Below are 15,838 nucleotides of genomic sequence, written 5' to 3' on the forward strand. Positions count from 1 at the left end.
ATGCTTTTGCAAAAGTTAAAAAGAATTCTGGTTTAATGATCATACCTTGCTGTACCAGGAAGAAGGAGATCCACATTAACTTCCTCATCACCAGTAGCAGATGCAGCCCTCAATCGGCTACCTCTGATATGAGGGCATACAACACTACTAGTATCACCACCTCCACGGGGGACCAGAACAAGGCCTTGTGGGTAGTTGGAGATTTCATCCTCCATAGATTCTGATTGGATCATATCAACAAAATTTAGTTAAGAGTTTCATGTCCCAATAGATGATGCAGTTATATTTGTATAAAGAGGGGAATGGTGATTTCAGATTGGATGAAAGAATCCAATTATTATGGCTTTGGGTATCCAAAGAAGAAAAAAATATTTGCGTTCAACATTTATGCATAAATCAAACCTAGCATATTGTATGAAAGATCCAAATCCTTTAAGAACCAGCTATCAAGATCAGGAATCGTGTTTGAATCTTGGATTTGTGAAGGGAAATGAAAAGAGAGACGTAAAAAAAAAAAAAAATTAAATACATAAATAGCTTATACTAATATTGCTAAGTCGCTGAAGTTCAGGTAATATGATCGAACCAAGGTCTGGTCTGTCTCTCCTCCTCAGCTCACAACATTGTAAAGCCAATTTAGCAAATGACAACGCCTCTTCAAAAGGCCAATCTGGCACCATCGGATCAAGGATCTCCGAAAATGTTCATCTCTCAATTGCCTTGCCAACATGGTAGGACAGACCAATCGAAGGCCTTGCTGTAATAATTTGTAACAACATAACACCCAATGAATATACATCAGATTTCACACCCAACAACCCCGTTTGTTGGTTCTCGGGATCGATGTAACAAAATGTCCCAGCCGCTGTGGTCATTTGATATTGAGTGACACCATTAGCGACAGATGGTGGGACCAACCTGGCTAAACCAACGTCGCTGATCTTGCTCACATAGTTTCGGTTTAAAAGAATGTTTGCAGGTTTGAGGTCTCAATGCAGTAGAGGCTGTGGCTTTGTTCGGTGAAGAAAAAGAAGAGCAGTGGTGACCTCAGCAGATATTCTGAAGCGTGTTTTCCATGGCAATGGAGGAGAGTTGTTTTTCGGGAAGAGCCTATCTTCTAAGATGCCATTTTCCATGTATTCATAAACAAGGCATCCATACTCAGGGCAGGCACCCAGAAGAAGAACCATGTTTGGATGTCTTATGTAGCTTAGTACCTCAACCTGCATGGTGAGAACAATAATAGAAAGTTCGATGCTTAAGTTGGTGTTTGGACATAGACAGACATAATTAGCTTATTTAAAGCTGCAACCTTCATATATGGTGTTTGTTCAGGATAGTTTTCTACATGATCCGAGTATACATCTACAAATTGGCAACAGAAACAAGGAATACATTATACCTCTCGTTGAAATTGTTTATTCCCTTGTGACATTTCCGACCTTAGAACCTTAATGGCAATGGGTGTGTGGTCAAGAAAGGCTTTATAAACAGGTCCATATCCTCCTTCACCAATCTTCAATGAATTGGAGAAGTAGTCTGTTGCAACTTCAATCTCTTTAATGGGGTACTTTCTATACCGAATTTCAGAGCAAGTCAACGCGTCCATAGCCTTCTTCCTCTCTCCTACCTCTTGTATGGCCTTCATCTCTGCATTCTTTCGCATCTGGATCTCATATTTTGATATTAAATGTGCCATCAGTGCTGCTTCAATTGCAACCTTGGTTTTATGTTTTTCCATCTCGGCCAAAGCCATCGCAGCCTCTTGGGCTTGCTTTGCTTCCATAACCTTGCGTTCCTCCTCTGGCTTCCATTCATTGGCTTCCATTCATCAATCTCCTTTGCCTGGGAAACACAAGTGATTTGTAGTCACATTTGGAAAGACTTATTGTGAGATTACTTCCATGTAGAAGATAGGAAACGTCAATCTAGTTCAAGTCAAGATTTTTACCTTCTCTTTGGAAGAGATTGCTTCTTTGCAAACTGAATTGTACATCTCCATCATTTGGTTAAATTGATCTCTTAATCTCCTCATTTCAGCCTCTAGTTCATTCTGTAATATAGTCATTCAAATGGAGGCATGCAAGTCAATCTGCTATAACAAAACTTTGCAAGACTACAGGTCATGACCTTATCTTTTTTGTGCACAACAATGTGTTTAATTTCAGCCTTCTCATTGACAACCAGCAAAAGAAAACAAAGCTAATAAAGCATAGAGCATAGACAATTTCATAATTAACATATGTGTTAGTATTTTACAAACTTCGAAACATATTGACCACTGGGGTCGAAAAATTGTGGGTTTTATCCCTTCAATCAAATGAAGAGAACAGAGTACCTTCATCGGTGCTTTAAGTTAATGTTTCTTGCTCATGAATTGGATGGATGCTTGCTCGGTGCCACTGAAATGACACCCTGTAACAGCAAAGTTCTTTTATAGGCACTAAAAGCTAGAAAATACTGCAGAACTGTTGTATGCTTGGACATACCTCAGTCTATTTTGTTTTAAATACATATGCAATGAGTTTATCAGTCCATTGTGCTACCTATTTTTCTTTCCTTGAAACTAATTTAAAGAAATACACATTAGAATTATGAAGAATGTCTTATATTTGGTTTTGGAAACTGTGGTAGGAGTAGCATTTGAATGTGCGTACCAACTACAAGACATCCTTGGGTCAAATTTAAGTCACACCCATAACAAATTAAATATAATATGAGGCTACTTATCACGATCATTCAATTAGGGTGCTCCATTTGTTGATTAAGATATAATCAGATAATCATTATAGATGATCCATAATTATGATCCCATTGATTAATAATTATATCTTGTACACAGAATTTCTGTTGTATTGAACTTACCGAAGTTTGGGAAGAGCCAGAAGTCCTGGAAACATCTGATGTGAGGGAATAGTCCAAATTTTCACAGGACATTTCAGTTGATTGAAAAGTAGGTGGTCCTGAAAAATCACTGACGTCTATATCGGCATCTTGATTGGATGAACTCCCTTTGGAGCGAAACCAAAGATCAAGATTGCACATTGGATGTTGCAGTGAAGAAATCATTCTGCTAGTTGAATGTTGAGGCGAAGGCACAATGCTGTTTGAGGTCGAGAGCTTGTCACATGAAGTTAACTGCATCAAATCATTGTTCCTGTCAAATGACATTGTGCTGGAGCCTCCACTTTTCCAACTCCTGTAGCTATTACTTCTGTAATAGCAGGCAAATAAAGAAAAATGAGAAGCCTAAGTGTTCTAATCTGGAAAGATTACTTAGGAACTTTGGTTTAAAATTTGGCCGGTGGACTTTTTGTTTCAATACTGCAAACCATAATCTTGATTTTATTTATTTTTTTATTTTTCTTTAAATTTCCTACTCTAAATGAAACGAGAAAACTAAAAAGGCATAACATTAGAGTCTGAATGACATACTTCTTTGTCTCGAGGCTAAGAAAGCAGAGGATTTAAAAGTCTCAAACCAAATATTACATTCCGTCAATTGTCACAAACCCTCTTTTTCATGGGGAAGCTGTCCATGAGAGTCACACGGCTGTTCGGGGGCTGTTATGAATTTTCGCCCTCGGAAAGCTCTTTTTCGAGTAAGTTTAAGGTGTATTCAGCTCTAACTCTCTACCTACGGGTCTGAATTATGTTCCGTCAGTTGTCACATGTCTTATTTGTCATAAGGAAGCTATTCGTGAGATTCACCCTGTGGTTTGGGGGCTGTTTTGAATTTTCACCCATGAAATGCCATTTTTCGACTAAGTTTAGGGCGTATTCGGCTCTAACTCCCAACCTACGGGTCCGGATTACATTCTGTCAGTTGTCACAAGCCCTCTTTTTCATGGGAAAGTGTCCGTGAGAGTCACATAGTTGTTCGGGGACTATTATGAATTTTCGCCCTCGGAAAGCTCTTTTTCAAGTAAGTTTAAGGTGTATTCTGCTCTAACTCTCTATCTACGGGTCCGAATTATGTTCCGTCAGTTGTCACATGTCTTATTTGCCATAAGGAAGCTTTTCGTGAGATTCACCCTGTGGTTCGGGGGGTTGTTTTGAATTTTTGCCCCCAAACCGCCCTTTTCGACTAAGTTTAGGGTGTATTTGACTCTAACTCCCAACCTACGGGTCCGGATTACATTCCGTCAGTTGTTGCAAGTCTTATTTGTCATGGGGAAACTATCCGTGTGAGCCACATGGTGGTTCGGGGGCTGTTTTCAATTTTCGCCCCCAAAACGCCCTTTTCCGACTAAGTTTAGGGCGTATTTAGCTCTAACACCCAACCTACAGGTCCGAATTACATTCCGTCAGTTGTCACAAGTCCTATTTGTCATGGGAAGCTATCCTTGAGAGTCACACGGTCATGCGGGGGCTGTTTTGAATTGTTGCCCCCGAAACGCCATTTTTTGAGTAAGTTTAATGCGTATTCCACTCTAACTCCCAACCTACGGCTCAGGATTACATTCCATCAGTTGTCACAAGTCGTATTTGTCATTAGGAAACTGTTTGTGTGAGCCACATGATGGTTAGGGTGCTGTTTTGAATTTTCGCCCCCCGAAACACCCTTTTTCGACTAAGTTTAGGACGTATTCTGCTCTAACACCTAACCTACGGGTCCGGATTACATTCTGCCAGTTGTCACAAGTCCAATTTGTCATTGGGAAACTGTCCGTGTGAGCTAGATGGTGGTTCGGTGGCTGTTTTGAATTTTTCCCCCCGAAACGCCCTTTTCCGACTAAGTTTAGGACGTATTCGGCTCTAACTCTCTATCTACGGGTCCGAATTACATTCCGTCAGTTGTCACAAGTCCTATTTATCATGGGGAAGCTATCCGTGAGAGTCACATGGTTGTTCGGAAGCTGTTTTGAATTTTCTTCCCCAAAAAGCTCTTTTTCGAGTAAGTTTAAGGCGTATTCGGCTTTAACTCTCTACCTACGGTTCCGAATTACGTTCCGTCAGTTGTGACAAGTCTTATTTGTCATGGAGAAGCTATCCATGAGAGTCACACGGTGGATCAGGGGCTGCTTTAAATTTTTTCCATTCTCAATTGGTTGGCCATTCGCAATTGGTGTGGTCTAGGTTGACATCAAACAACATTCAATACAATGGACTGATGTCAAACAATAACTAAATCTACACGCCATTTGCAAATGAGATCATTGTATGCAAAATGACCCCGCATAAAAGCTTGAACAATAGTAGCATCAAGCAGAAAATCGGACAGCACCCCTTCCTCCTAAACACAATCTTACCTGATTTAAATTTGAAATGAAGTCGATTATGGAACAGTACATCTCTTCTGAGTTGCTTTTTACCCCGAAAAACAATCCTTGTTTTGACAAGTTGACATAACTCCTCCATATCAAAATGAGATGTATTACACATATAGTCATTCCTTTGCTTCCATATGGACCAAAGTATTGTGACTAGAATGGCTCTCTAAATTTTCTTATTAAATTTCTTCCATCTATACCCTGGCTACCATTGTAGAACTCCCTCCACTAAGTTTGGCATTGCCCATTGAAGTCACCACCACTTTAACATTGCAGACCACAAACATCGTACAGGTTTACAACTCAAGAATAAGTGATTCACATCATCAGCCTAACCATTACATAAGACACAAGTAGTATTAGCATTAGTATTTACAACCCCAATTTTTTGAAGTAATACCTTAGTTTTTACTCTCCATTTCCAAGGAAACCAGCTTAAAAATTGGACTTTTGGATGACTAATGTTGTTCCAGAGCAGCTTAGGAGGTAGCATTATTGGGCGTTGACAATATTTACACCATTTACAAATTGAGTCAACACTAAATTCCCCTGAGGGTTCTGCTCTTCATCTTAATTTATCTTCAACACCTTCTCTAAGATGTGTTGCATCATTCAAAATAGTAATAAGCCTTGTTCATTCCTATTTTTTTGGGTTCAGCCTAGTAAACTTGTAAGAGACTCCATTTTATCTCAAGACACATAGAACAATCTAGGGAACACATCTGTAAGCCTTTGATTTCCAATCCAAATATTCAACCAAAAGAGGCATCTCCTGTCATTTCCAGGTACTATTTATGTATTTGTCACAAAAAAATTATGAAGATTTGGGTTGATTTCAGTAATTGGCACAACATTGAGCCAAATTACGGAGAATTTAGACTTCCTACCCAAAAATCATAAAAGCTTTGATTAATCACGTCCTTTGGTCCACTGAAACACAACTTTCATCATCGACTTAGACCACTATAATAGCATTGTTACCGCTACTAGTGTCATGTTATCTTCATGTCGAGATGATGACGTCACCTATGAATCAGTTTGACACATTTACGACTCTAGCACGTACTGGTATTAGCCCTTGCCTATTATCTCATAGATGGTCACAACTTTTTTACTGTTACTCCATTTCAAAAATAATAAATTGTATTTTTATTTGTAGATATATATTGTTTCTCACTGTACCTACCCTAATGACTACATTATTTGTCTTTTCTTACTTTGGTCCAATTGCTAACTTCTGAGGGAAACTTTGGAATTTTTAAAATTAACTTTCCTACCTTGATCACTTGGAGACCTTTGTTTTCACACTTCAAAATAGATGGTTCATGGTAGGCAGTAAATGGAAGGGTTCTATAATGGAGGGTTGCATGTTGAGGTGGTCCACAACAGAGGATTTGGTACAAATTTAGGTGAATTTGACCCATGGGGCATTTTCCGTCACAGAACTATAACATTTGTTACAATCTGGACCAAAGTGAAAAGAATCTAATCAGTGTGTTCGGTTTCAATTTTTTGAATTCACCTTTTTGAAAATTGAGTTCTTTGCTTTTTGTGTTTTTTTGTTTTTAGTGAATATTTTTGAAATTTTAAGTAATTTTTTTTCTTTTTTAGATGCACCTGACTTAGATGTATCTAAATAGTAAAACATTTGTGAAAAAATATTTTAAAAATTAATAAGTATGCAAAAATACGACAAATGTACTGACTTTTCATTTTTATTTTTTTTTTGGTATTTAGTGTATTTTGTAAAGATTTTTTTTCACAAATATTATACTTTTTAAGTGTATTTATGTTAGGTGTGTCTAGAATTTTTTTTAAAAAATGCTTAAAATATTAAAAAATGTCATTGAAAACATTAAAATACGAAAAATTAAAAAGTAGAATTTTATGAAAAATGTTTTCCGAAAACCAGAACCAAACAAGCTGAATTTTTTTTCATTAATTTTTGGATTCATTATCAGATCAATCTAATTTTTTTTCTGAATAAAATACACAAAACGCATGACAAAATAAAGGGTTTTGTATTGAAAGAAGGCCCAAACAACACGGTCCGGTCCATATTGTGGGCTGAAGTCAATCCATCTCCATTACAATAATCATATATTTTGTTTCCAAAAAAAAAATTAAATTTTAAACTTCCTAAAAACTCAACCAATGCCTATTTGGGAACCCAAAAGCTCCCACCCAAACGGAACCCTTGAGATCAATTTTTATAACCCTTGTCCCTCACGTTTCTTTTCTCCCATTCTCTCTTTCTCAGCCTCCTATTCTCTTACAGCCGTGTACTCCTTTTGTTGGAAACCACACAGTTGCTGCTGCCACCACCATTACTAGCCAACACCTTCATGATGTAGAGACGTATGGTATGTTTTCTTTGATTGTAAACTCATGTAAGTTGATTTTAGTTCCCTGTTTTAAACTTGTTTTGGTCTGTTTGGATTTTTATGTGTTCATTCAATTTTTCGGTTGTATATATGTGTTGTTCATGTGTTTAAAACGTAATATGATGTACCTAATATGAAACCTAATGTATATGAGTTATATATTTGATGAGTTTTAAAAGCAGAACAATGGTTGCCAAGAGGCCAACCGCAACAAGAGGAGAAAAAAAAAAACCTGTGTGAAATCACCTAGCAATCCTGGTGCGACAATCTTTCGGTTCATACATACGTATATATATATATATATGTTTGTATATGAGAATGAGAAATATAATCCCGATCTTCAATCCTTTTTAAATTTTTTTTTTCTTTTTTTCATTTAAATTTGAGTAAAACTGTGATTAAATCAATCCGTACTCTTTTTTTTTATAAAAAAATTATCAAATTCAAGTAATAATGTTGACTGTTGAAAGAATTGGTTGAGGATTAGACGTGCTTTTAATCGTGGCAAGTCATTGTTTGTTGATTGAAATGGAGTGAATTTATTGTTGTTGATTTGTTTTTTTTCCTTGTTAATTTGAAAATGCTGGTGTTCTTTTCTGAGGCCGATCCAAATGGGTTCTCAGTGTAAACTGTGTGGGAACACAATTTCACCCGGCCTAAATTGTATTGGTGGGCAGCCTCAATGTATTACATGTTTTTTCTCATGTCTTATTTCAGGGAACTGCCCTACATTTTTTTTTATTCATAGAGCAAATCTTTTTTCTGATATTGTTTTGATAGTAGATAGATTTTTTTTTAAAATTTTTTTTAAATGAAAGAATATGTGATTGTTGACACAGTTTGTCCAACAGAAGAAAATTGGTACTTACAACTTCAACTTTTGTAGTTGTATTGACAATAAAGCTTTTGTTAAAACATATACATATTCATCTGATAGTCATAAATTGATTAGAAGTTGGTATGAGGTTTTGTTAGATTTGTTTTTCCCTTCCCGGTGGTGTGTAGATTTATGGTAATAAAAATTTGAGTGTTTAGGGTGATGGGGAGAATGGTGTTTTGGTGAGGGAGAGAGGAATGGAGCCTTTGGGACATTGAAAGGTAAAAATAAGCTGTGGAGGACTGCTGGTTGCATATAGGCAAATGTGAAGCAAATTCTAGAGAATATCGATATAGTAATAGTGTTTGATGTGTCAAATGTTAATAAAGTAGATGCTAGTTAATCTAATCAACAACAATGTTTATTTGTTTGCCTCATTTAATTTTTTTATTTTTTATTTTTTATTTTGTATTTTTATATTTATAAACAATGTGTAATTGAACAGTTTGTCGTTATTATTTTTCTTTTATTTTGTGTACTTTTCTCGCACTGACTAACTTGAGTTAATTTTTTCTCATATGATTATTTCACGATTTGCTTGTGTAGATAATATATAACAATACACAATGAGCGAAGGAAGTAACAAACCTTTCATACACAAATGATTTACACCGGCATTCTTCTTCTACAAGTATTATTTCTTCACACTATTCAATTTCTTATTTTAATTGCATTTGTTATGTTGGGTTGAAATATTAATCCTTATTATTCATTTGGTTGAACCTGTAGCAAAGATGAAAACAAAAGCAAGCAAGAAACACAAATAAAAGTCACCGACACGGTTTGCACATTGCTTACCACATATTGTTATCATATTTAATGTTATCTGTATCCGTTTTTTTTTCTACAAGCATCAATTATGTTTACTTTCGAGGCAATGTAGATGACAAAGGACATAGGACATCAACGGAGAACCCAACGGAAGGAGGAGAAGAATGATTACAAAGAGATGGGAAGGTGTAGTGTTGTTGATAAGCAAGCCAAGCTGAAAGGTCCCCTTCCCACAAAACCAAGAAAGGTGAAATATAGGGAGAGCAAAAAACGAATTGTTTTAATATGAACTATTTCACACATTGTAATAACATGTTCGCATTTGCATATACTCACATAAATTGATTCACACACTATTGTTAATTTATTGAAGTTGTTTATCTTAAATTATTCTAACACCCACTATATTCTTTTTCAGTGGCATTTCCAAACGCGAATTTCCTTGAGATCAATTGTTAAAATGATCAAAAGATTGAGCTTGGAACAACATGATGCAATTAGTAACAGTGGTTTAGGGGGCCTATTGAATCTCAGATGTACAAAGCTTGATCATGACCTCTGTGAATGGTTGATTCAAAAATTTGATCCCAAAACTTGTTCCTTGAATGTTCATGGCCGACAACTCCTCATTACAGAACTAGACGTTCACAAGTTATTGGGCATTCCTGCCAAAGGAAAAACCATAGAATTGAATAAATCTTCAAAAGAATTTCCTAAACTATTTGAAGAACTTGGAGTTGTCCAAGGTGCTATCAAATTAAATGCTTTGAGAGATTATTTAACCAAAACCGATGGAGCTGGAGAGGAATTTAAGAGGATATTTGCCCTATATATATTAGGTGCATTCTTATGCCCAACCACAAAGGATGTTGTTAAGCAATCCTTCATTCACCTCGTTCAGAATGTGGATGGCATGAAGGATTATAATTGGTCAAAGTTCACTCTTCAATTCCTTGTTCGTGGTTTACGCAAGTACAGTTCAAAAAGTCAATCGCAACCAAATGGATGCTTATTTCTTATAATGGTATACTTGCAACCAATTAATAATTGTTTTATTTTAATGCCTATTTCATTGCATAGTATGTGTTAAATTCATACATTTTTGTGATGCAGTTGTTTTACTTTGATCGTGTTGCTCCGAGTGGTTGTCATGTTACTCGTGCTTGCTCGGTCCCTTGCTTGGCTGATTGGGGCGATGCAAAAATAAAAGAGACATTGAAACTATTCGAAAATTCAGGAGGTTACCAGAATGAGAAGGTCATCCTTTGTTTCTTTTCTTTTAGGTTTGGTTTTGTTTGTTTTTATTCATGTTGAAATGGAAAACTAAATTCTCTATAACATGTCTTTAAATAGGTTGCTGTTAATTTTGTTGTTGAAAAGCAAATGCCACCATCAGTACAAAGCGAGGGAATGAAAAATATTGATGATAGTCGGATTTCAAAAATTGAGACGACTGTTTGTGACATTAAAAGTATTTTGGAAGAACTAGTTGTCATTGTTAAAAGTGGAATGGCTAATTCTTCCATTCCCAAGGTCATGGAAAGATTGGAGACACCACAAATGCCAAAGCAACGAGAAGTGGATCACAACCAATGTAATAAATTAGCTGACATAGTTGCACATGGAGTTGTAGAATCTACGGTTGTACCTATAGTTGAACATGTGACCAATGTGCTCCCGCCAAAACATGATGTTGTGGTAGAATCTACGGTTCTACCTACAGTGGAACATGTCACCCCTGTGCTACTGCCAGAACCTGCTGTTATGGAAGCATCAAAAAACACGGATGAAAATAGAATTCTGCTCGCACCATCAATCTTGAAATTGGATTCCCATCTTCATGATCAAACCACCCAGGTTCAAAAACAAGTAACAAATTCACCATTATTTTATGCCATTGATGGTTCTTCTGATACAAATGGTGCTCCCATTACACATCAGATACAAGGGAGGAATAATAAGCAAAAAAAAATGACAGTGGGATTGAAGAATAAGCGAAGGAAAAAAAATCCAAAACTCCAACTTGTTGATGAATCTAGTTCATCAATTGGTCCATATGGTGGTCGGTGCACTCGACGTTCAGATGAGGGGGTGGAAAGTCAATATGTGTAGTCACCTTATATAGCCATCGCTAGTAACAAGAGAAAAGCCATTCCAAAAAAGCCAACCCAAACAATACTTGACTTCAATGCAGCAGATTCGTCTCTCGATACAAAGGATGATAAGTTTGATAAAGTAAGTCATGTAGATTATATATGTATTATACGATGTTATTCATTTGTGATACTCTATTTCACGATTTTTGGTTTTAATGGTGTTTTGGTTGCAATTTGTGGTAGAGTTTGAACTTACTTGGAAAACTACTTGGCGCCAATTTCGATGCTATTGAGGTTATTACTCATTCTGTTATTGTTCTTGATCTCCAATCCCCTATAACACACTGTACGAAGTTTGACAATTTGTTATTTATGTATTGGGTTACATTCACAAGTCATCCACTGCACGAATTGTAAGGCCATGTCCTTTATCTGCCGAGGAAAAAATTCTGAAGGAATATTGTTTCGATAAGGATTTGGAAGACAGGTAATTTTATTGAGTTTATATGTTCCTCTATCAATTAACAGTAAGTTTAACCCTTCAATTTTCACATGATTCAGTGAGGATATTGTGGTGATGGAGCTGTTTTACACGCCGATTGAACTTGCCACCCGCTTAGATTTGTGCTCATTACAACCAAAAACCTGGATTTGTGGTTCCGTAAGTGTTCATTTCATACGTCAATATTGCTATGTGATGTCATTTTCAATGATATAGGTCTGAAATTATTATTTGTTGCATGTATTGTAGATTATCAATTTAGTTGTAGCAAAATTGACAAATGCCCAAAGAAGGCTTTTTTCGGATAAGTGTCATAGTACATGGTACTTTCCCACATATGTATCGGTGAGTAGTATAGTGTGTCATGTTAATGTTTGGGTGTTGATGTACACTTACTAAAGCATACTTGTACATTATTGAATGTAGCAACATACTTGTCATGCCGACCAGCATACACAAGGTGACTATTTCATGTTTAACCACATAATTACACTACTACAATTACATTGTCATATGATGGTATTGTTGATGGTATATTGTCTGTTCTATTTCCTCAGTTTGATAAGATGGAAAGGTTTAGGCTGCTAGTCGACCTAGTGAAAGATTTGTCGAACAGTAAGTATATTGATGTTATGGATCGGTTGGACACATACAAAGAGAGGTACGTCCCCAAACCATGAACAACTTATGCCCTTCATAAGCTCAGCTCATTACTTACGTAATTTCCTTTTGAACAGGTACGTTAGGCTCCGGAAGGCCAAAAGGAAAAAGAAAGATTGATAACAAACATCCTTTTTGCCACTAAGTTTTTTTTACAATTATGAACATATTTTATGGCTGAAGAAGCTTGGACAAATGTAACTAACTTGGTTTGGCAATTTTTTGTGGATGCTTGAATAAGTATATTTGTTTTGGATTTTTTTTACCAATTTCTATGGAATATCTACTTAGTGCTAAAGATTGGTGTGATGAAACTACATCTGATATGTAATTGTGAAGCAGTACTCTTAGTTGTTACAATTACAATCACTCAAAAAATTTATAGGAAGGCTTTGATTGTTTACAAGTTGTTTTACAAGTGAAGAAGGAAAAATTCATCTTGATTGTTTTACAATTTGTTTTAAAATTCATATTTTATTTTATTTTTTTAACTTTTTAAATCAAATTAATGTAGATACACTTAAAAAGATACAAAAATTGTGAAAATATTTTTTTTGTAAATCACTAAAAACAAAAATAAATACATGGAATAAGCACCCACCTTAGGGTGCCAGAGCATCAACTAAACCAGTGCAACATTGTATCATATCCATCCAGAAGAGCATCCAGCTACTATAGTAACATCAACATGATAGCATAAACAAAAATATGTCAATGACCAAACTATTAACATTACTCCCAAACATGAGTTGGTGCAAACAAAAACAAATTTCAGACTATTAAGGTTCTTCCATAATGTCATCAAACATAACCACTAGAATAGAACAAATAAAAAAAGAACCACCATAATAAAATATAATCACATTTCCGGATCAAAGCGATGTTATAAGTATATCTGTATGGGAAGAAATGGAAAAGCATTTACAATTCAGACCAAAAAAAAGAATCTCCACTGGGCTCCTATATTCAGTACTTGGCTATTGAACTCCAAATCCTATACAATCAAAATGTGACACAAATCAATTGTTAAAAAAATCGGATCATGTCAATTCTTCCCACAAATCGCATGATCTCTTTGTAAAATGAAGCCCGCTCTTTTCTAGAAACTGCCAAAGATCTATCGTTAGAAAAAGCTTCTTCGACTGTGTAACTGCTGCTGCTGCTAATAATAATGAATCTATTGAAATATGAGCACTGAATTACACTATAAAGAATACCCTAATTAGACCATGAACAGGTACTTCAAGTCCTCTACTGTAAGCCGAGTCTGACGACTACCTGTCTCGTCCTCGCCAAATGCAGATGCAACCATCACTCTTTTTTTTTGCTGCAAAACAGAAAGTGAGTACTCAGCATCAGCATTGAAAGGAGATATAGAATATAGATACTAAGTTTGGACCATAAGCCAAATGTACGTGATTGATTTAACATAACAAAAGCTTTTCTCAGGAATAGGGAAAAATATATGAAGTAGCAATGTCCTATTCAGATTTCAATAATTCGGTTACCTGTCAGATAATAATAACCCTCTACACACTTGAATCTGTAAACAATGCCATCACTAACTATAAAAAATTGTTTACAACAGGTGTGAGAGGATCTTCATCCACAATTATTATATGGGTAAATTACATTGAATCTCACAAGTTTGGCATAAATACACCAACCTCCCTTTCAGTAAAGGGGACCAATTCACAACACCTATCCACACCCTTTTTGCTTCTTTTGTCCTTACAGGAACATAAAATTGCGATATAATGCTACTAAGGTTTAACTGGGCTACAAATAAAATTAAGGAGTGATAAATTTTGTAAAGATGGTGTTCATTCAAGAAACCAAGCAACCATTACTAGTAAGTAAATCAGTTTTATCCTCACCAATGCCTTCACCAGCTGTTATAAAAGACCCTGTTCAACATCTAAAATACCTCTACTACCATATGTTAATCAAGTACAAAAGTTCTCAATCATAGTCTCATCATATTATAAAATCAATTACTCATTGCAAACAATTAATGAGAAGAAAAAAAGAAAAGAAAAGTAAAAGCAAGCATAACAAATCCATTGCCAATAATAATGTGACAGCAGATGGTGAACATTTCTACACTACCTTAAAAAATCTTACGAATTTTACATTGACAATGGAAAAAAATAGGCCACAAGATTGGAGCAAAAAAAATAATACCTGGAGAGCTAAAATGCGATCTTCAACTGTATCTTTTACTGTCAACCGCAAAACTGTAACCGGACGGGTCTGTCCAATCCGATGGGCTCTATCTATTGCTTGATCTTCAGTTGTTGGGTTCCACCAGAGGTCCAGAAGAACACGACAAGCTGCAACCATGTTCAGTCCTTAGAATTTTTACACTCCAATCATTTTCCTTCTCCTCATTTCCCCTTTAATCTACACCTTCGTCAGCGACTCCAGCACCAATTTCCTCACAAGCCCATACCATCCCCTGCCAAGACCCCCCTCCGTGCCCCCATCTCTGACAACTAGTTTCGCCTACCCACTGGGGCCACCGCTGAGATAGAGTCAAGGAAGTTAAACAAGATTTTATCAATTGTCCACATAAATTCTCACAATAAGGAATAATATGGCACACCACCACCAATTGCAAAGGACATATACCAAAACAAAAGGGTGGCAAAGAACAACAGGTTATACAATTACCCAAAACTTCTATGATTATCCTTTTGCCTTCTTTCCCTGGGGGTGGGGCCACAAATAACAAAAACAAAAAGTAAACTGGGCACTGAGTTGCACACTAGTCTGCTTAGAAAAATGACAAATAGCCTGAGACACAGGCAGACAAGAAAGAAAATAAAGACTGATTGGATAAAAACATTCAACAAAAAGAGACCAATCATAAGTGCCCAGTTTCAAAGCACAGTACGAGAAAATTGATAGCAATTGTAAATTTTAATGCCAATATTTTAAGCATAAGAGACCAATCATAAGTGCCAAGAAACCAAAAAACGAACCATCACACTAAATTTGAGTGTCAAAACTAAGATTAAGATATTACAACTACATATCAGGAAATGATTCTCCAAGGTCTAGCAGGCTTACACTTCCGAAATACCGGTCAAGTATTTCAACAAAATGATTTGGGATTTATTCACCTTTATTTTTTAAATGAATCCCCAAACTAAGAAATTTACAAGTAGAACAACGTAGACAAATGTCAATTTTGATAAGAAAACGAGGCAATTTCAAAAAATCAAAACTGAAATATGAAGGGAGCCCCACACGTTTGGGGTGACATAGCCATA

The 15,838-nt window shown here is 36.0% G+C and overlaps 1 long non-coding RNA gene and 1 pseudogene across 2 annotated transcripts; both read right to left on the minus strand.

Moving 5' to 3' along the window:
* Positions 1-79: 79 nt before the first annotated feature.
* On the minus strand, positions 80-3,210 carry LOC114263348 (U-box domain-containing protein 34-like; annotated as a pseudogene). Its single transcript, XR_014345381.1, has 4 exons — positions 2,866-3,210; positions 1,951-2,053; positions 1,403-1,830; positions 80-1,223 (listed from the first exon to the last, which is right to left on the minus strand). The product of XR_014345381.1 is annotated as a U-box domain-containing protein 34-like (transcript).
* Positions 3,211-13,394: 10,184 nt separating this feature from the next.
* On the minus strand, positions 13,395-14,939 carry LOC145803267 (uncharacterized). The gene is made up of 2 exons (XR_014345382.1): positions 14,748-14,939; positions 13,395-13,890 (listed from the first exon to the last, which is right to left on the minus strand). It is a non-coding gene; the product is annotated as an uncharacterized LOC145803267 (long non-coding RNA).
* Positions 14,940-15,838: the final 899 nt, after the last annotated feature.

This window comes from Camellia sinensis, chromosome 11 (genome assembly GCF_055761805.1).
Source record: "Camellia sinensis isolate YWXY chromosome 11, ASM5576180v1, whole genome shotgun sequence".
Lineage (NCBI taxonomy): Eukaryota > Viridiplantae > Streptophyta > Magnoliopsida > Ericales > Theaceae > Camellia > Camellia sinensis.